Source organism: Pezoporus wallicus, unplaced genomic scaffold (assembly GCF_028554395.1).
Source record: "Pezoporus wallicus isolate ANWC-B61680 ecotype Strahan unplaced genomic scaffold, APGP_CSIRO_Pwel_v1 contig_13243, whole genome shotgun sequence".
NCBI classification, from domain to species: Eukaryota; Metazoa; Chordata; class Aves; order Psittaciformes; family Psittacidae; genus Pezoporus; species Pezoporus wallicus.
This window is the reverse complement of record NW_026635036.1, coordinates 826,447-848,073: the sequence shown is the minus strand read 5'-3', so window position 1 is coordinate 848,073 and position 21,627 is coordinate 826,447. Positions and strand designations below refer to the sequence as shown.

General features: G+C 38.2%; 1 long non-coding RNA gene across 2 annotated transcripts in view; it reads left to right on the top strand.

Annotated features, from left to right (window-relative positions):
* Positions 1 to 12,618, top strand: part of LOC130594413 (uncharacterized) — a 51,039-nt gene extending 38,421 nt beyond the window's left edge. For both annotated transcript variants that reach the window (XR_008971083.1, XR_008971084.1), the window contains 3 exons: positions 3,001 to 3,229; positions 12,173 to 12,281; positions 12,503 to 12,618. This is a non-coding gene — a long non-coding RNA (uncharacterized LOC130594413). The remainder of the gene's footprint in view (positions 1 to 3,000; positions 3,230 to 12,172; positions 12,282 to 12,502) is intronic.
* The last annotated feature ends 9,009 nt before the right edge of the window (positions 12,619 to 21,627 follow it).

The following is a 21,627-nucleotide window of genomic DNA, read 5'->3' as shown; positions in this document are numbered from 1 at the left end:
AGTGTCTGTGAGCAATACAAGCCATCTTCTGCTTGAAACAGGATCTCTTTTCTGTACCCAGTGACTTATATTTTCAAGGACACTAACTACCTTATTTTTGATCCAGCCCTCCCATGCTGAATTTGGTAGGAACTGGCTTCTTGAATTAAAACTTCTAGGGAAGATGGTCAGTAACACAGATACATGTAGTTACATCAAACCTTGCTTTCCACAGCAAGTGCTCACCTTCTGCTTCCCAGCTCGGTCATCATCAAAATATTTTGGTTTGGTGTTTGTCTCACTAGGTTATGCACAGATTCTGGGCTGTCACCCACTCTGTAGAGGGATCTCATTTGATTTTTTTCTCGTGTTTGCTTTCCCTGACCAACTACCAGCTGAAATAGTTGCAATCGGAGAATTAACCAGAGTTTCCAAATCTTCCCATAACAATTAACATGAAAATAAGAAAAAGGGAATGAGAGAGAACGCGTGTGTGTGTGTCTGAGTGTTTGGGGAGATTCACAGGCATTAGGTTTTAAAGATAAGTACAATTTAGGACTGCTTGGTGCCCCAGTATTTGAATAGCAGAACTTATGAGTAGGAAAACACACTTTAAACTCAAACAACTATAGCGGGTTCCTGAATTGCAGCTGATTTGAATATTTGAAATCCCTGATAGGCTGGCTAGTCATCCAACACGAATAGAAACAAAATAAAATGACATGAGACCAGTCCAAGCGCAGATTAACTACAGGCACAGAAAGCTCAGAGGGAAAAAAGCAGTAAGAAATTAAAGGAAAATTCTAAATACCTAATAAATCTGAGAATTTCATAAACATTCTACACAGAGGAAAGAAACAAAATATGGCAACTAAATTATGCATTCAGAATCATATGCTTAACTGGGATACTTCACACTTGGATTTTGGTGAATGCTGCTTTTAATTCCATTGCAGATGTTCTTATTCATAACACGGACTATGCCCAAATTTAGCCAATATCAAACTGCTTTTATACATATACTACAAATACCAAATGCCTGCAAAAGAGGCCAGAATTAAAGAGCAGAGAATGTAAACTGGACTGTGAAAGAGGAAAGGGAAAATAGATTAAAATCATTTTTAGAAACACCAGTTCTTGGAAAAAAAAATCACTATTAACAAATTATCAGTTGCTTCTTCAAATAGTAAGACTTGTAATCAATACGTAAAAAAAATAACCAAATGCATCTTTCATTTTTTATTCTTCTTTCTTTTGCTCTCATGTTTTATGTACAGTAACTCACATTTCTCAGCCCACTGTGTAGTTATAAACTGAAATCAAACATTCAGACAGTAAATGAAGCTACAGTTTGTATTTATAATGCTCCTATAACTATGTATATATATTATACAATCTCAATCTCTGTTTAAAAAAAAAATAAAAGAGGCAGTTCAATAGAAAGAGATCATTTTATTAGAAAATCATGAATGCAACTGCACTCATTCAACCTTAGAAATGTTTTGATGGCTTTTCAGCACTGCAATATATTTAGATGGGAATATGTCATTAATATAAACAGCAGAATAGAAACTATTAAACTAACACAATTTAAAACTGAGCAAACCTGAGTATTTGATTAAAGTTTTTGTACATTCTATACACTTGAACAGGTAACATAGAAGCATAATATTTCTGTTGATTTTTAATTTGTTAGAAGTATTACACTTGAAAAGCTAAATTTTCAGTAGTTTGTATTTAGAAATTAGAAATCTGGTCCTGTAGGAGCTTCCTTAGTCTGATTTTCCCAGCTATATTCTGTATGTCAAGAGAAGTCTAAGACAAAAAGCAGTAATGAAGCACACGGTAGGAACCATCTCCTTTGTTACAAGGCAATGCAAAATGTGCTGAGTTTGAGGCAGTGTATGCTTGGTAACTTTCAGTGATAAAGACAAAATCCAATTCCATATATATTTAATGGATACAAAATTTTCTAGAAGTTTTGCAAATCAAACACTATGGTTACAGAGGTCATGTATTAATATGCACTCTAGCCTTTAATGGATGTGTTTATTTTTCTAGACTGAATAATTAGCAGAGCATTTTTTCCCCAGAATAACATTGCTTTACACAAATGCAGGGAACTGCTTACTAAAACCAATTTAAATTATACCTTGTTTGCAGCATGTGCAATAGCTGTGCTCCTATCTCTAGGATATTAGGGGTAAATTTTTAAAGCAGTGCACAGAACATAATCTTGTTATTTGCTAACTGGATTTGTGTGCTTAAAACTCAGACACTGCTTTGAAAAATAACCCCTTCAGAAGATTGACCTGGGCAAGGATCGGGAGTTTTAAACCTGGATTGCAACAGAAGTTCTAACCCAGCTTGGTAGCAAAGGCTGGCTTAGCAAAATGACTTACTGTAGTCATACTACTGCTTGAATGGCCAAATTAAAGAAACTAATTCTGATTCTAATCACATCCAATGGATTCTGATATGCTGACACCCAAAATTATGGCTCTGTCGCTAGAAAGAGAATGTGTGGGAATGTTTTGAAATTTTTTCGATAAATTTTGAAATAGACAGTGGCCTAAGTGACAGGATATGACACATTTGTTTTTTGATTATACAGTTAAAAGTTTTTAGTACTAGGCTTAATTTCAAGGGTGAATTTCATCAGAGTGGATCTAATCCAAATGAAATACCTTTAAGATTCTTACTTCTTCAACTATCAGAGATCTATCATGTCTGCTGCATGAAGCCTCATTTTCGTGTTAGAACAGATGGGCAAAATTGTCATTAACAGAAACTGACAACTCTAAAACTGAAATATAGATTTAGAAAGGAATCTAATGAATTAAATCAATGTTATTGCAACGAAAGCCAAAGAAATTAATAGTGATTTGTAAAGTTACCCTGTATTTTAACCTCAGTATATTTTAGTCAGTATGATTTTAACATTCACAATAAGTTTTGAGATTCATTGTTAACGTCTTCCTGCGTAATACACTCTTGTCTTAATATATCATCCTCTTTTAGGAGACTCGAGGACTTTGGACTCCATTCAACCAGACCAGTCCACAGGATGCTGTGAAAGACAACCAACCCAAATTCAGTTGCATTTCCACTTTTCCTGAAGCACAGAGACTGTGATACTACAGCATTTCATGTGCTTCTAGAGATCACCTATGCTGACACATTACTAACCAAACTTATTTGCAAGCAAAGAGCTGCTCAAAACTTGCTTGAAGTCAAGACTCGGTTTATTGTAAGCTTTTTTAGATCATATGTATTATTTATTTTCAGCCTTCTAGCTCCAAAATATTTGCCAGCTAATATGTCTTGCTAGATATGTGGGGATTTTTTTATTTGCATATTATCTAATATAGCAGTTCAGATTTTTGATACGGCACATATATAGCCCTGAATGAGAACAAGTACCTCCACATTGTCCAAAGACACACTATTGTGAAACTGTGGAAGCTAGAAGGCAATGGGTATAAAATAAATTTCATAGCCGTAAGACTCGTCCCAGGTTGCAAGGGGAGCAGAAGCAGCACATCCAAAAGACCTACCAGGCTGAAAGGCTGCAAACTCTATGAGCTAAATCGGAACTGCTCTTACCCTGCCCATGCTTACAAACCTTTCAAATTCCTATCTTAGAGACCTTCCTACAAGATTACTGTTTTCCAGTTAGGACTTTTTCTTTTTCAAAAGAATTGTGGGTTTGTGCATGCGGTTTCTCTTCTTGCAGACTACCAAAAATAAGCAATTCTATATACAGCCCCTTTAATTTTGCTTATCTGTGTAGGTAGCTAAATTTTAGAAGTAGTACCATGGTTTATTCAGATTGCAACTCTAGAAGTAAAATAAGCAAAACTTACTTATAAAGTGAACTGAAAAGCTAAAAGCAAATAACAAAAATGGGTGCTAAAAGCTTTCACCTATCAGCCTGATGGAAAATTCAGCAAGAGAAATGAGTTTTTTGTCACTGATGGTGCTAAACTGGATTTAACAAAAAGAAAAGAACGTGTGCTTGGTGTCTTTTTCCATAAGAGGAATGTTTCAGAAGGAGAGGAAATGCAATATTTGAGCTGAATCTGTTATCTGTTAAAGCAAATTATCTGCCATTTATAGCTGTATTTTAAGCCACAACATCATAAAACTGTAGCTTTTCATGTCTTGTTTCAGCAAGTGCTGTTTATAATGTCATGCAAGACCAATAACATATTTGATTGTACAGAACTATTCATTCAATTGTCTATTTTACCCAACCAAATCTTGACTCTATGTTTTCTACTAACTGGTTTATATCACTTCCCAGTCCTCAGTTTCTTAGCACTTTTTGAGCCCCTTGTTTTTGCAAACCCAGCAGACTCATGCATCTTGTATTTCACCTTCCTTGCTCTTGGCAAAGCACAAAGCTAGAAGGGGTATTTTGCATCACACTGGTGAGCATGGGGATGACAACAGGAAGACAGCACACTTCTCCCCTCACCCTAACATTGATCATCAAGTTGCCAAACAGCAAAACATGTCATCTTAGTTTCTATTGAGATTCTTTAAGAATCTCAAAGTGTATTCATGGTACTGGGTCTGAAATTTGCTTACGGATGTTGTATTGGGATCTTGTCTGACACAACTGAACAGCCATCAGCTGACTGACAATTCACTCACCACACACGCATGCAAAATAGGAAACAAACATCAACTGTTTGGGAAAATAAGATCTGTGGAAGAGAAAAAATCAGAAATTTATTTCAGAAGCTCAGAGACTTAATAATGAAGGCAGTGTTCAAAAGATACTTAAAGAGCATTACAGACAGAGTAAGGGTTTAAAATGCTATTTTTAGTAATGTTCAATAAAACATGCATCTGCTATATGTTTTTGATTTTATGAGGAAGCTTTATCTTTGTGACACTACAGCGGGTTTGTCAAACTTCAGTCTAGTACGAATCATTTGATTGAAAAGTGCGACAGAGATACAAACAACAGGATACCACCTCCAGAAACCCCCTTTTGTTTCAAAAAATTTCCATTTGGATTCTGAGGCTGAGGATCAAGCCAAGTAAAAATACAGCATGCCATTGAAACGGAGATGTTTTATTAAGAGCAATCTCTTGCCAGCAATATCCGTTATTCTCCCCACATGCAGCAAACTTGCCCATGCATTTTTTAAATGCAACTAACCTTTTTTTATTAAACAAATCAATCTGAAGTAGGAAGTGTGATTTTAATTGCCGTTTTTTTTTGCATTTAACAAGGCAGCACGAAGATCTGGCTGGGAATTTCCCAAGCACTTTCCCAGGGGCTAAACCTTGCTAGGCTCCCCAGTTTCCCCCCTCCTTCTCCCCATGCTGGCAGAGCACCGCAGTCAGTTTTTAGGTATTCAGCACACCCTTCACCTTGACTTACTTGCTCATGCATTTGTTACCTGCCATTTACATGCATTACACCCACCCACACCATGGTGCCAGCCGTGTGTATTTCCACAGGCTCAGCTGTTTGGCCTTTAGCTCATGTTCATTTGGGGTGAACACCCCAAGCTCCTGTGCCAGGCAGGGAGAGAGGGAATGGGCACTCGACCTTTGCAACAGGGCTATGTTCAGCACCGTGTGCCACAAAATGTATGCAAGGGGGTGATCTATTTTATGCCATATGATTAGTGCTAGACTAACTGTTCAAAGGGAAGCCAATGCTATTTCGCTAATTTAGTCACATACAATATTAGATCTTTGAAATATGCCTTATGCACAGCTTGCATTACCTTTTACAGAGAAATACAAAAACATGGTCAACATTTGCAGTAAAATTATCATAGAAATGCCATCTGAAACCTGATTTCCTTTTACAATGTGCATTTCACAAATAACTTGTATTAAAATTATGTTTTACAGGGCAGAAATAGAAAACAAATACTCCTAGTAATTTAAACAGGCATTTGCATAACATGACTAAAAACATGTTAGAAAGAGAGTTCTGCAGCTGGAAGAGTGAGGTAAAAATACAGATACAGTGATTTTAACTCTGAATGTGAAAATGCCTTTTAGCTGTCATAATTAGTGAATTAAAGGGTACTTTCATCAATACCATTCTAACTAAGATTACTATTATTGCTCTTACACACTGCTTCCTGATTGTTAAATAGCATAATATTAGTAACAGGTAAATCACAGATGTCCAGAAAATCTCTTCACTAAAGCATCACCCAAAAACATTGCCTTATTCAAGCCCTCGCCTTGCAAAAATCACTTTCTATGATGACGAATTGTTATTTACAAAGCTGCACTGTTGCTTAAAGTGCTTTAATATCAATTATGTCTTGTGTTTAGAAATTGGATTACCCCATGACACTGGGGAGTTTGCAGGAACACACAGAGGTGAGCAATACCCAATCCAGCATTACTGCAGACCATCCTGGGGGCAATGCAGGTGGATGCTGGCTGGGAGGATGCTCCAGAAGATGTCATGCATGGCTAGGGTGAAATTATGAGTAATTAGAGAAAGATTTGCTACAAAAACAACAGAGGAAATTGAGGCAGATGCTCAGGGACTGCTAGGGCAATCAAGAGCAAGTCTCCCTGGAGGATGGAAAGAGCAGTGGTGGTCACTCCCTGGGTGCTGAAACAGGGTCATCAGTGTACTTCAGAGAGGCCACAGTAGATCCCAATTTAAACAAGATTGTATTAGGCATTTTAAGCCTTCTGATGCAAAAGTCTTCTGTGGAGGACTTCTCTGTCTATAGGAACTTGCAGTCTCATTTTAAAAAAATGTGCTACAACACAGAAATTCTTAAATATTTAAAAGCCTTTTTCATTGGTTGTTCATCAGATTGATTATGATGCATATTTCAGCAGTTTTTTCTAAAAATGCTCATCAGAGGATCAAGAAACGTGGTGTTCTGTGTGCTCTACATTGATTCACACTATTTCATTTTAATTCCAAAATACCGAATTGAGAAAACTGCCAAGAAAAAAAAGCAGGAAATGTTTGTGTTTTTCTGTATATTGCATATGCTGTATGGTAACCAAGAACACAAAAGAAATAGGCTGAGGAATGCAGCAGCGTTTATCACTCACTAAATAGAGAGCAGAGGAATAAAAACCAGTGGCATTTTAACTTTCCTCAGAGTACCTGCATGTTTTTTTCTTCTACCTGGATAAATAACCAAATGGTCAGGTTTCATATGCTACTTGACTTGTTTGAGCTCTGCAATTCAAATGAAATTCAAGTATAATTTCATCACCAAACATAAATCTATGCATATCTCATGATAACTAACCTCAAACTAGTCCAGAAAGTTTTATAAACCTTTGTGAAGGTATTGGGTTAAAAATGTCAGTCTGCTTTTGACTCTATGAAAAACTTTCAGAACCAAGCAGTTTTGGTTAGTTTGTACATTCCAGGATTGGTCAATTGTCTCTTATCGTCACATAAATCTGATGTTCATATCACCTTTGAGGCATTGATTTCTGTCAATATTATTTTCCCTTCTAAGCTACCTTCACAAAACATGGTACCAATAATTGGATGAGTTTATTAGTAATCTCTTGGCAATTAAGAAGAAATGTATTCTTGACACAGCACATTCTCTAATACAGTGTCATCAAAACTAAGCATTAATCCTCAACCCAAAAACTGGCTTTAGGATATTGAGATCTATATAGCTGGAACACAGCTCATTACAAAAGTCAGTGTAGTTTCTTCCCTGAGGTTTTCTTATCTTTCCTTCCTCCCAAAGTAAACCTTCATGCAGGAAATAATCTTCAAGGGATTTTTCACGCCACCCCTCCATGTTTGGAAATAGATATTAATGTACTATAATGGTTCTAACTTTGGTTTTTTTTTTCTAACTGAAGACCATGGAACAAAAGTAGGTTTATTTAATTCCATTAATATTAAAGGTGGGTAGACAATGGTACCTTTCTTGCTTCATCAACAGTCTTGAGGCTAACCAAGCATGCTTATGTTTGAGGTTACACTACACATGAAAAAAAATGTTAAAGCTGAATTCCATTCAATGAAACCACTGCAGTTCTATCAATGATGAAAGCTCCTGTGTGAATAGTGAGTTGTTTTCTCCTCAGCCCATTATCTAAAATGGTTAGAAGTGTCTGTGCTTTTAGTACTCCAGCACAGATGCTTTGGGAATAAAGATTTTTCTAGCAAAGCTATGAAAGGTGACTGTAGGTGTTAATACGCACTGCTGAGAAAATATTTGGAAAGAGCTATTTCTCAGCCAAAGAAGGATAATTGCAACAGAAAACCAAAGGTGAGTATCCTAGAGAAGGTTTTGGAGTGGTTTTTTTTTTTTGCCTCTCTAGTGCATTTTAAGAACAGATAAAGGGTATTCTACAGAAGAAATACTTCAGAAACAAAAAAGAAGTCCTGAAAAATAACCCCCCCAGGGAGACAAAATTAGCTTTCCAGCAGTATATGTCAGTTTTATGTCCCACACCTAAGCAACATAAATGAACTTGCACTCAAATGTTACTGGATATTGGTGCTATGGCATTTATATTTCCAAGCATGCCAGGCACACATAGACACTGGTGAAAGCACCAGGTCTAGAGGGCACCATTATATCTCTATTTATTTCCACCTTTGAAGGAGGCTACAAATGCATGTTATTGATTGATATCCAGCCCTAGAATTTTTCTCTTTCATTTGTAATTTTTCTATTTTAATATTCTCTGTCATCAAGATTGCTGCCAGTGTGTTTATTCCTAGCTTGCATCCCCTCACTTGAGCAGTTTCCACCAAATCTATTTGGTTCAAAACATTAACGACCAAATTTCACCCATAACTTGAGAAACAAGAAATGGAAAGACCAACAATAATAAAGAATTTAGAGTTCCAAGAAGTCCATCTCCAAGCAATAACCTGTTTTTGTTTGCACCTCCCAGTGCACAAGAAATGCAGTGGGCAAATTCAAGACAGAGACCCCACTCATTCGTCTCTCCTTTGTGTTTGCAACACCAACTGTAGCTCTGAATTGGTAAACCATTATTGATGTTAGAGATCAATGAGATTAAGCATGTGCTTAACTTTAATCACATAAATAAGTCCATTTCTGAATCTGGGCAGTCTATTCATCACTGGGCAGAACTGAGCTCTTTCTGGATAATTAACACTTCATTTGCTTTACCATGGCCAGTGGTTCTCAGATATAGTATGAAGAATTATACATATCAAGAGCAAAGTTTTGGATCTAGAGTCAAGTACATTCTTGTCTGGCAAAGTTCACTGTATCAGGGAACTGTCTAAAATTACTGCTACTGGTTAGTCTTTGATTTGCTATAGCGACAAGATGCAAGTCTACAAAGAGTCAAGCAGGAGAATGAAATCTGGTCAGAGGTTGTGCATGAATTAAAATTTGTGTAATTAACCAAGCTGTGTGAATTTCACTGTCAGATTCAGTTTTCCTCCCCATTAAGATTCTTTTATACTTTTTGTACAAAAGTCTTGAACACCGAATAGTTTTTTTTCCTTCTTTTCAGAAAAAAAGTGTTATAGCTAAAGATGTTGCATTCCCAGAATTTAAATCAGGTAGAAATAATTTTGTACAAAAGATCTGATCATTTTATGAGACGTTTTTTAAAATCATGAAGTTAAGCATATTGGACACACTAGGATAATTTAGTCTAAATTTCTAATTATTCAAATACAGCCTAAATGCTGATTTACTGTTTAGTATATCTTCATTAATTATCAATCTTGAGGATGCATTTTAAGAAGTTCAGGAAATTTTAAAGTCACTTCTTTAGTGATACAAAAAAGTCTCTCAAGTTTTTAAGAACATCACCATGATTAAATAAACATTTCACATTTCATTTTATGCTTTAATTTTAAGTCAGCTGAGTCAGCAAGACAGAGTGGTAAAGAAGTCTTCATGGATAAAATTATACAAGAAGCAGCAAACAACAGAAGAAAATACAAAACTTGCAAATACTTTGGTTCTACTCTAATTGCTTAGAAATCAACTGCTACAGGATATAAATATCTGAATTGATTTTCAATGCTAGACACCACAATTCTGAAAGGGGAAATGATTTTTTTTTTTTAATTTATAGACTTTGTTAAAATTCTGCATGTATTTTGATCCCACTGAAGCAAACCAGCATTCTGTACTGTGGAACACAACACCCTGTTAATCTTCTGACCCGTTTGTGTATTACTCATGGAAACAGGATTGTGTGATTGTTTCAAGAACTATGTTTCACCTGTGAATGGCAACCTATTTCCCATATTTTAATCCACAAAAACTACATTGGTACAAGCGCCTTGATCACATACTGTTAGCACCATGTAGCTTTGGATGTTTAAAACAAATGATCCACAAACAGACCACACCCTGGAAATATTTCCACACATTAAAATATGGTCTTTTTCATGACACAACAGAGCTTCTAGGTCTCAACTCTCTGGCCACAAAATTATCTTCTTTATTAGAAATAAACTAATAAAAAATTGACTTTGCACTAGTGATGTTGCCAGGAAGCTCTTACAAAACACAAGTATCAAAGAACAAAAAACCTAGCCTTCAATAGTGCATAAACTGTTTGGGAGTGAAACCTTAGTCTGGAGTCAATCATGGCTTTAATGGCCCACATCTGCACTGATTTGCAGTTGAGAAATAGGAGACTTCACTGAGCACACTGCACAAGAAGCTGATCTCCAGCCTAGCAATGGTTCAGTGAAACGGGAATGTGAAAATGCATGCTAAGGGCAGTAGGGAAAATAAAATAGCAAAATACACCTCAGGTAAGTACATTGACTAAATGTAGGTATGCAGGACTTTGTCAACTGTGTGTATATGCCAGCATGCTCTTGCTATGACACATCCACAGACAATCTATCACTCAACATAATGTGCCTCATGTCCCATGAAGGACAACAGGCAACAAATTAATCTGGTGTAGTCCATATGGTGTGGAAAAAGCCTTTTTCCCTGGCCTAAAGATTAACAGCAATTGTCAGAAATCTTAACGGGGGACATTGTAAAGATAATTTTAAACTTACAGAAATACTTAAGCACTTCATCACACCTTGTCATGAAGTAAAAATCACATGCAAAAGCTGAATTTACTGTCTACAGAAAAAAAAAAAAAAAGGAAAAAAGTTTAAGGATATAGGAATACACTTCAAGCTGAATCAGCTTGCATTTCCCAGTGGTTTTGACAACCTGACAAAGCAACAGCAATGCCACTGCCCAATGTTAAATACGATCTGCAAAGACCAAAACAAACAGCCCAGAGGCAGAGCCCAGGACAGTGTTTGCATTCCCTCTGAGATGAAGCATTCCACAAGGCAGGCTTCACCCTTCCAGGAAAACACACTACAGTGCTCAGGGACTGCCTCTAACCTTTAGTTTTCTTCCAGTCAGAGTCTCTCCCTTCTTCCAACTCTTGCTGCATTCAAGGTTTCCCAGCAGCTTTCCCCTCCTCAGTCAGTGCCAGTCACTGTAATTCTTGTCCCTTTTTTCTCTCTTTTCCTCATTGACCTCATTTTATTCTTTTTCCTGATTTCTCTATTGCAAGACAAATACCCTCATATCAACACTGTTTTAATTATAAAATGTTCAGATTGTTGCTTAAAAGAGTGTCAGTCACCCATGACCTTTGAAGAGTGTCCTTTTAAGAGATGGGGAAGGCTTGTTTGGAAGGAAGGAGGAACATTGCCTGAGACAGCGGCTAGAGCAACAGGTAGAGATGGGCTCCTCAGGAACGGTAGGGCTGGACACTGGAAGAAGACAGCAGAGGACCTCATGATGACTTCTCATGTTCCTTACTTACATCCAGGAGGGGCTACAGAACCCATAAGTAGGTCAGTAAGCTCCCAGAAGAGCCCCAAATCACAGCAACACTAACTAAAATCAGACAGGAGCAAGGAAGGTATCAAGCCCAAATTCCCTCCATGCCTTGGTGGGACAGAATGACCATGGCATTGCTGGACTGAACATGGCCCTGATTACTCCCCAGAACCCTATATGCACATATGGTGCTTCTGATTATAAATAAATAAATACATATGAGAGAAATTTACAGTAGGAAAACACTGTCTGCTAGAGAGATTATATGAACAGAGGAACCATGCCAAAAGTGGTTGCTGTTTAATTTCAGCATACGTACTGCCTCAGGTACAAACAAAAGTCTCAAGAATCCCATTTAAAGCTCTAATCAAGCTCTTCATTCATTTTCTAATTTGTAGAGCCTGATCCTGCAGCATCCAAAATGAATAAGTATCAGAAAGAGAAGAGACGCAGGTCCAGGCCATGATCCACGTGCAATGTGCTCTTGGCACACCACAGACATCTGAGGTAAGACTTCACCCAACCTGCAGCAACACAAAGCATAGAAAGCATCTTACCAATGAAGCTGGTGGCACACAACGACCCCAAAAGCAAACCAGGCAGTGGGGCTGTGGTGGCCTCTGGTTTCACACAAAAGCAACTTTACTTTCCTCATCTGCCTTTAACCTCAGGGGCTGTCTTTAGTGCTCAGATACTTTTTTTTTTTTTTTTTTTTGCTTTTAATAAAGTTCCAGAAGCTCAGTGCCCAGCACAGCAGTCAGCCTCAAGCTTTTCCTTGCTACTGTTCAAAGGAATAAGGCAGTTTGGATATGCAAACCTGACACTGTCTGGATACGTGGTAGCTCTGATATCAATATCAAAATGCCTACTGGGCCACCAGAGTGATAAAACAGCCATTGAAAATGGGGCAAGTTTGTTTATAACCTGTGCAGGACCATCTACTTAAAGTGTTCCCATAACATGGGCCACTGCTAAACGCCTGCTCAGTTATCTTTGGAAACAGGGCTCTTGCTTTTTTTGCCCCATTGTTTTCCGTTGGGCGGCTTTTAAAGGGCATTCATTTGACAAAACCCAACATGCTATCAAAGTGGCCTCCTAATGGGTGTCTTATACCCCTCAAAAAGAAATGTCTAGTCTTTTGAAGAGAATCCTAATATGCTTCAAAAAATTCCTTCTCCATTTTTTGTTTAAAGAATCACTTCTTTTAATCACTACTGAAAAATATAAACAAAAGACCACTATTTTTCATTTTTCATTTTTAAATGGATTCAGATTAACAATTAAGAGGAAATCTTATCATTTTTTTGTGATGAAAGTTCTCAGGCTGAAAAATACCCAGTGCTCTCCTGTTATTGCCATTAAGAAGCGGGTCTTAGGAGATAAAAAGAGTAGTGATTAAGAAAGTGGTCTTAAGAGATAAATAGAGCCGTGATGCTTCTCCTAACTGTTCAAATGGAGGTTTCAATAAAGCAATGCTGACTTTTTGCAGAGTGATTATTTTTCTGGTTTTGGGCTTTAGGATACCAGCCATCCAGAGAAATCTTTTGACATCAGGATGAGATCTACTATAGGTAGCACTTAATCCTTTAAGACTAAGGGATTAAGCCAGTTGACCAGGAAGAGAGATTAGATTAAACACCTGAAAAATACAAAACACTTCCAACCTTCTCATTCTAGGGTTACTCTATTTCATAGTCCGTACAAGAATACGTATGCAGAGTTTAATTTCTACATTTGACAGTAGAAGAACTGGTGAGGAGGTGATGCCGAAAAGTTACAAAATGGACTAACAAACATTTAAAGTAAAGGTGCAGAAGATGGGCATCTTCATAATTCCAGGACAGAGAACTGCATATCCAAAACCAAGCATTAATAAAAAATATGAGAAAGCATGAAATGGGTGTGATGGATGTGGTGGCTACGTGAAAGACTTGGGAACAGTTGACTTTTCTCTTGTGAAATAGCAGGCTACCTCTGTTTATTTTGTTACTAACCTAGTTTTGCGCTACGAAACCTCCCATTCAGATGGCTCATGCTCTTTGCTGGCCCTGAGACTCACACCTCAGCCACAAGCCACAATTACAGCAACTATAACGAACTACAGAGGCAGATTGTTAAGGAGACCTGGAATGCATGAATACACATCATGTATAACTGTAAAAAAAAAAAAAAATAGAAAAGAGGGAAGAAAAACATCAAACATTTTTTAGCTAGGAAATAAAATGATACTTAACAGCCAGCAGTATGACTTTGTTGTGTGCATGCTGCAAAGGTGTGGCCTTATCCTGCCCATCGACATGCAAAACATCCTGGCTTAAGGTTTCTTGTTCTGGGCGGTCCTCAGATAGGCCGAGTGAGACACTGCAAAGCACCAGCTCTGTAACACAGCAGCCACTGTTATTGATTTAACTGGTTTGTTTATGCCTATGTTTAATTGGCTATGTTAATAGCATTTTAATCCACATTTCACTTGTATGTGGCTGATAGCGCAACACTTGTGTGGCCGCAGTGACATTTTCTCACCATTGCTGTCTGTCATCAAGGACTAGGCCAGCACCATGATGCTAGCTGACAATTCCAAATGTTTTGTTTAATTAGGTGTAATTTACACTATACTGAAGAATTCCACAGCAATGGCTGATAAATCTTTTATTAAATAGGCAATCCCATGGAAAACCTTTAATCAAAAAACAAAGATTTCAGTCAGCTTTTCACACCAGTGTTTAGCATTTCTAAAAGTTCAAATGTAAGATTAATGAGAACTGAGTAAAAAAAAATACCAAAGAAACAAAAAAAAACAAAGAACTGCTGGTAAAAGTTGGAATATCTCCTTTAAATGAGATTTCTGCCAAGTAGCATATCACCAGAAGATCAAGCAACACTATTACCCAAGGTATTCAAGCTTAGAAATGTTCTCTCCATCACAGTTAAGTTCACCTCATCTTGAGACAAACACTCTATTTGTCCTTCCCAAATAAACATTGGCCCACAAGCTATTTCCAGAGGATTGTGGTCAGCAAGATACAAGGACATCATAAGTCCCTTTGGGCTAACCATCTCCCAGCCAATCTGAAGCCTGAGCAATGCATAATTCAAACTGAAAATATTAAGATATTAACCAGGACCTCTCCTAAGGGTCTACTCCTGCCCAGGCAATGAACTCAACCCACAGAGCTTGCAAGAAACAGTTGGTTTTGCTTAGTCCTAGATCTGCCCCAAGGGAGAGAGGTTTTGTACGAAACAATTGCCCAGCATGGCCAGACCCCTTGGACCATGCACAGCCTTCCTCAGCCTCACAGCCTCACCGTGAACTGGTGCGCTTCTTGCTGTCTAAATAAATAGGGGTCACAGTTTGTGAGTTCTTGGTCCAAACCTGTTGCCTTCCACCTTTCTGTTTCAGTCTGTCTGACAGCCCTCCCCCTCATTTTTCTCCTGCTAGACAATCCTGCCTTCCACTGACCATCGTTTAATTTCTTCAACCCTCTTTCACAGTATTTCTTTACTTCCCATTTCACCTTGCTCTCAGATTAATAACTTAAAAATAGAAGTCAAAAGGCAAAAAAAACCCTAAATTAATTTGGCATCTGTGTTATTTAACTACAGTACATGTCCTGTTGAATTATCCTAATATTATTGATTTGGAAGATTTAAGCTTTTTTCCAATACAAGTTTTGTAGGGAGTAACTGTTTTGTTTTTTTTTTCTTCTTCCTCTTTTTTTGAGATTAAGCAAGGATTTCATAGTAGAAAACTACAGAGCAGAAACCGTCCAACCATATATTTTGTTCTAGGAAAATGGCACAGGAGTGTGCTGCTGCTCCTTCCACAGAATGCACTCTGTGTTATAATCAGAACCAGAAATATCTTACAAATGGGCAAATTTCAGGCCTTTTACAAAACCCACCTGGCAGTCCAGCAGTCAAGCAGCATTTGCCATGCAAGCACTGAGGACAGCAAACCAGTGCAGCAGGGCTCTCATGGTCTTGGGAACATCATGGGACTAAGACAGTGACATCTGCTGCAGATGGGTAATAATACCGCAACCACACAGCCTCCCTCTCCTTCCTTAGCAAGAGATGGGGCACATCCACACTTGAACCTTGTCGTGGTTTAAGCCCAGCCATAACTCAGAATTACGCAGACACTCTCTCACTCACCTCCCCCTTCCTCCCCCCACTCCTGGAGGGATGGGGACGAGAATCGAAAGAATGCAACTCCCAGGGGTTGAGATAAGAACAGTCCAGTAACTAAGGTACGACACAAATCACTGCTGCTACCACCAATAATAATACCGATGAGGGAAATAACAAGGGAAGGGATATAACCGCTCACCACCTGCCGACTGATACCCAGCTTGACCCGAGAAGTGACCTAGCCCTTCTGGGTAACTGCCCCCAGTTTATATACCAGGCTTGATGTGCTGTGGTATGGAATACCCCTTTGGCTAGTTTGGGTCAGGTGTCCTGTCTCTGCTTCTTCTGACTTCCCCTCCTCCCTGGCAGAGCATGAGACTGTTACTGCTGAACCCAGGACAAACCTAATGATGGAGTCACCACTTCCCACCTCATCAGACCTTCAGGCAGCCCAGTCCACAGCTCTGTAGGTCTCTCCACTGACTGCCTCACTTGAGTGGGGTAACTTTCACAGCAAACCCACTAGAGAAATTGTAAAATGTTCCCAGCACAAGGCTTTCCATGGTGCTTGGAGGTATCTGTACATTCAGAGGCCTTACAAGGATCAGACTCAGCACAGAAGGGTGGACACGGTTTTATAAGAGGTGGTACAGTAGGGAGAGGGATGCAAAAACACTCACTGGCTTTCTGAGAATCATAAGGGGAAAACTAGAGTCAAGATCATGGAGAACATTAAAAAGAGGGACTTCTCCAATTGCCTATGAAAGGTGAGAAAGTAGATGAAGACTTTTGAGAACAAATATAGCACACAGATACATGCATATACACACTGTTGTCTCTAGGTCCCTGAGAGAAGGCAAACTGCTGCATTGTGTAGAGATTCAAAATGTAGAAAATCAATTGTAAATCACGAGTTCTGGATTCTTTGAGATGAAGTGTAATCTGATTTACAATGTTACAAAAAGAAATTAAAGTTAATTCCAACATGATTGTGGGTATACCGCAATTTAATATAACCATGCTGTGGCCTTTAAATCTCTGCATTGCAATATGCCAACAGTCATTACTTCTTTAAGTTTCATATTTTATTTTAAACTATAAATTGGAAATATCACATAGCTTGTTATTTACATTTCAGAATTAGGATCTTTGCTTAGAAACACAGTGCTCTGTGGTGTAATAAGATTATTGTGCAACTACCACACAGTTAGGGTAGTTAAAGGCACTCCACTTCACCTCATCATTTTTTCTGCTTAAATATTATGCCACATTCTGATTAATACCAGACCAATAAAATCATCTTAGCAATCTGGTTAGAGTCTTTTGTCTACCCAGATGGCCTGCAATGTTAATGTGTGACAATTTCAACAATGAACTAGGACTGTTTTATGGAACCAACATTTGTTCCACTGCTTTTTCTTCTTAGGCTCAGAATTTTGACACAGATGGTACAAATTACTCAAAAAACAGAAATGTTCATTTAGAAAGCTTAAATATGTAGTTTCACTCAGGCCATCCGAATCTTTTACATTTACAATTCAGTAAATTTACTAACAACCCTGCTGTAATTAAGGTCTATAAAAATCTTCCCTCCATTCCTGCTTGCTTTTCCCCTTACGTATCTACAGCATTTCATTATGCCTTCATCAATTTATTAATATTTATTCCAGTTCTGAAATGTTTTTAATTTTGGAGGATTTACACTGTTCAATCTCGCATCTGATTTTTCATACCTTTCTAATTATGGGATAGGGGAAAAAAAAACATTTAATCTGTAACCACATACTAATCCCCCTAGAACCCACACATTTATAGATCTTAAAGGAGTAGAAAAAGAAAGGACAGAACCATGACAGCTTCTGGCCAAACTGCACAGAATTTTCAGTTAAGCAGAAGGTTTTATAATGCTGACTTTGCGCACAGATACTCAGGAAGAAGATTCTCATAGATACTCTGAGAATTACAATGAGGAGAAGAAAACAACAGGATTCCTATAAAGTGATTTTTTTTTTTTAAAAAGAGAGAGAGAAATCCCAGACCAGGGACACATGCATTTGTAGTTTGACTGAGTCTATAAAGGCAAGAGATATTGTGCAAAACTGCCAGATAACAAAAAAGTTAACATCAAGAAACCCAATCTAGTGGAAGGTGTCCCTACCCATGACAGAGGGTTGGAACTGAGTGAGCTTTAAGGTCCCTTCCAACCCAAACCATTCTAGGATTCTATGATATCCAGGCACCCCTAGACTTGCAAACCACCTTGGAGTTATTCAAAATTATTTGGTCGCACATGGAGGCAATGAAGAACATCAGAAACGCAGAAGCTTTCCTCTGCTCCCACTCCAAGCACGTGTCCCCCCCACTTGGTTTTCTACAGCCCAGTAGTGCCTGTGGTGTGTAATAGTGCACATGCTTCCAGAAAGTCTTTGGGATTCATGGGAGAGGCTAAATTCAAATCATCCATTGGGGTCCACAGCACCCATCTGAGTTACCCCAGTGGGGTTTGCTTTCATGGCATCCTTCCAAAACATATCATGACACCAGGCATAACCCAAGAAACCTCATGCCATTTCACAGCGCTGAAATTTCAGTGACATTTCACGGCACCAAAATAAATGAAGGCACATTTCTTTAAGTGCCTTCAGCCAATTTACCTGAACTCTGTCTTCCTTTGACAACTATTGTACCACTGTGTGGTTTCAGCATCATTCCAAAATTGTGGTTTCTGTCCAATTATGTCTCTGTGATGGTTTGCTTTTATTATTTAAACAAATAATTTAAACCTTTAAATCAAATTTAAAAAAAAAAATCACCACAAACAACATAAAAACCCATGGCTGTCCTTTTTCAGTCCTTGCTGAAAGTACAGTATACACATAATGCTCCAATTCATTATGATATTCTATTAGATCTGCCAACAGAAAGTGCATTTTGAGTTTCTAAATGTTGTTTCCATTAGAATCAATCACTCCATGCAATTAAGCCAATAGGCTCTCACCATTTCTGCTGTTATGAGCTAAACCATCCTAAATATATTGACAGCTGTCTCCTATAAGATGACACAAATTAGGTTGAGGGGGCATAAGCCTAAATGTCACCAGTGGGAGGACACCAGTTATTCTTTCAGAAATCTACCTAATTTCCATACCCCATAAGGCACTCAGTAGACTTCCTTTGCTTTGGCAGCATGTAGTAATCAATGTTTTGCATATTACAATCAATAACATGCTTAAATGTTTAAGTTTGGCATTCTTTTGTGATAAACATTGATATATTACAAACTATGTAAAACTGTTCATTGGACTTTTTGTTTGCAGCATGTACTGTATCATTCAGCAAATAAGTGAGCTAAATATTGTTTGTTACAAAACAGATGTCACATGAAATTATGCCATATGTGCTATTAAACTTTTTTTTTTACAGTGAAAACCAAGATTTAGTTTCAGAAGTGAGTGCATTTGGCTTTTCAAGGGTTTGAAGCATGAAAGCAACATCTCTGAAATATTTTAAACTTGCTGTGCATTCTGTAATGCAGTTTTGTAGGTGGAATCTGAGTGTTTTAAATGTAGATATCTTAAAAATACAGAATTATGTTAAATGTATGACTGTATTACTACTTCTCCGTAAGTCCCACTGATTTATCAGAGGCAAATAACAATATTCTACATCTAGTTTCCCCCTAACACTTACATTTTAGGATTTTTATCACATCAGTACTTGTAAACACAGGTACTGTAACTTGAAAACTAATCTATACTTTTTTCACCCATCTTCTCTGGACTTTGAAAGTGTGAACTTTACAACAGAGTGAGCAGAATGCAGGAATCATGTTGTGAAGAACCACACAGTAAAACAAAATCTGGTTGCCACAGGAAGAGTGACATTGGCATCAGAGGCAAAGGCACTTGCATCCACAAATGGAAATACGGTGCAATGGGAAAGCTAGAGGAAGAATAGCAGATGCAGCAGCACAAGAAAGAAACTCAAAGTAAAGATCTTCAGACTCCATACGTAGTTTTCTTTCTCTTAGTCATCAAAAGGAAGAAGACAGGGTAAACAAAAAGGGAGATAAAGACAAGAAGGTGAAGAAAACATTTTCTTCTTCTCCCCACCCCCCACCTCCCGAAGGCAAAATTCTGGCTTACATTTTTAAACATACTATCTCTGTAAGCCTTCTCTGTAATACAAATAACTAATTGCTTGCCAGCGAGCATTAAAAGTGGGAGGAAGAGTCCTTGATCTCCCAGCTTGGTGGAGATTCCTGAGGCTTCTAGTCTGAAAAAAAAAAAAAAAATTACAAACCCTGCAAATAAGTTTTAACACTTCAGTGGATGGAATCCCTCTCTAACACTCAAGCTTCCACTGTGAAGCCAGACAAAATTATCTTAGATCCTGAGATACCACACCATGCATGATGAAACTGTCTTTCTCAGGTCATAACACTTCCATACCATATTAAATACCCTTCCGGGTTTCTCCTGTTTTCTGAAGAGTAGTGTCACCTTCTGCATGTCCTATTTGCCATTTTGCTGGTTTGCTTGTATTTGTAGAAGAACTGCAAATGGGGCCACCATGGAGGATCACTGCAGTGACTCATTCACACCAGCAAACACATGGGACTCAGACAAATACCAGTTTCTTGGCTTACCGAATTTTCCCACGAAGAGAAGCTTTTCCAGCAGTGATGCAGCATAACTCCAGCGCCTCTGATGAACCACTCCCTCCATCTCCGCCTTGGGCTGATACCTAGAGGCTGAGCCCTTGCTGTGCTGGTGCCCAACCAGCAGGTCAGGGAGTGACTGCGGTGTTCAGAGCCCTGGCTGATGGGGAGTGTCCTGAAGACCCCTGCCACCACAGATACAGGCATCTGGTGCCTGTGTGTCCCACCCAGGTCGGGTGCCACAATGCCAACCACCACCCTGAAACTGCTGTTTTTTCCAGTTTTCCTGGTGTAACACGCCCTGGCTAAGACTGAATGGGGTTTTTTGTTCTGCAGCACAAGAGGTAAAGTAGGAGCAGATCAAGCACTTCCCAGGGTTAAAACACGACCACTGAGGGAGCCAACTTTAAGCAGTCAGGAACAGCTATTCTGCAGTAACTTCTTTTGTGGCAAAACCTTACATCATGCAAGATGTTCAGCACAGAAAACATACATACCTTTAAAAAATATATTAAACTCAGCTTTTCCTCTGAAAAATTACTATTTTTTACCCCTACTTATAGAGTTTGGCAAGATTATTTTTTAATTATGTAGCTAGATGACAGTATTTGTGGTGATAGATTCTTTACAAATGCCAAAGATCTGAGACTGGGAAGGATTACAGGCAACCTTACAACCTCTGATTAAATGCAAACATAGTTGTAAAATCTTTCTCTTCTCACTGCCTCTATATTGCCCCTTCTGCAGCAGAATGCTTTCGCATGTGATAAAAATAGCTAGATCTTTCAAAATCATAGAAGAAAGGTACTTGAATGTTTTTCTTTAAACGTTATATTTTCTTAAAGGCAACATAATGAGGTCAACTGAAGCTGGATTCAAGCTGATAAACTGTGTTTAGGAGAAACCAGAGGTTGAACAAGGGGATTTTAGCAGAGGAAAACAAAGAGAATGATTGCAAAAGTCAGATCTCAAAATGTTAATCAGATTCAGAAACATAAAACATGACAATTTAATGGTGTTTGGTTAAAATGAGAAAATTTTAAAGTTCTGAGTATCTTACAT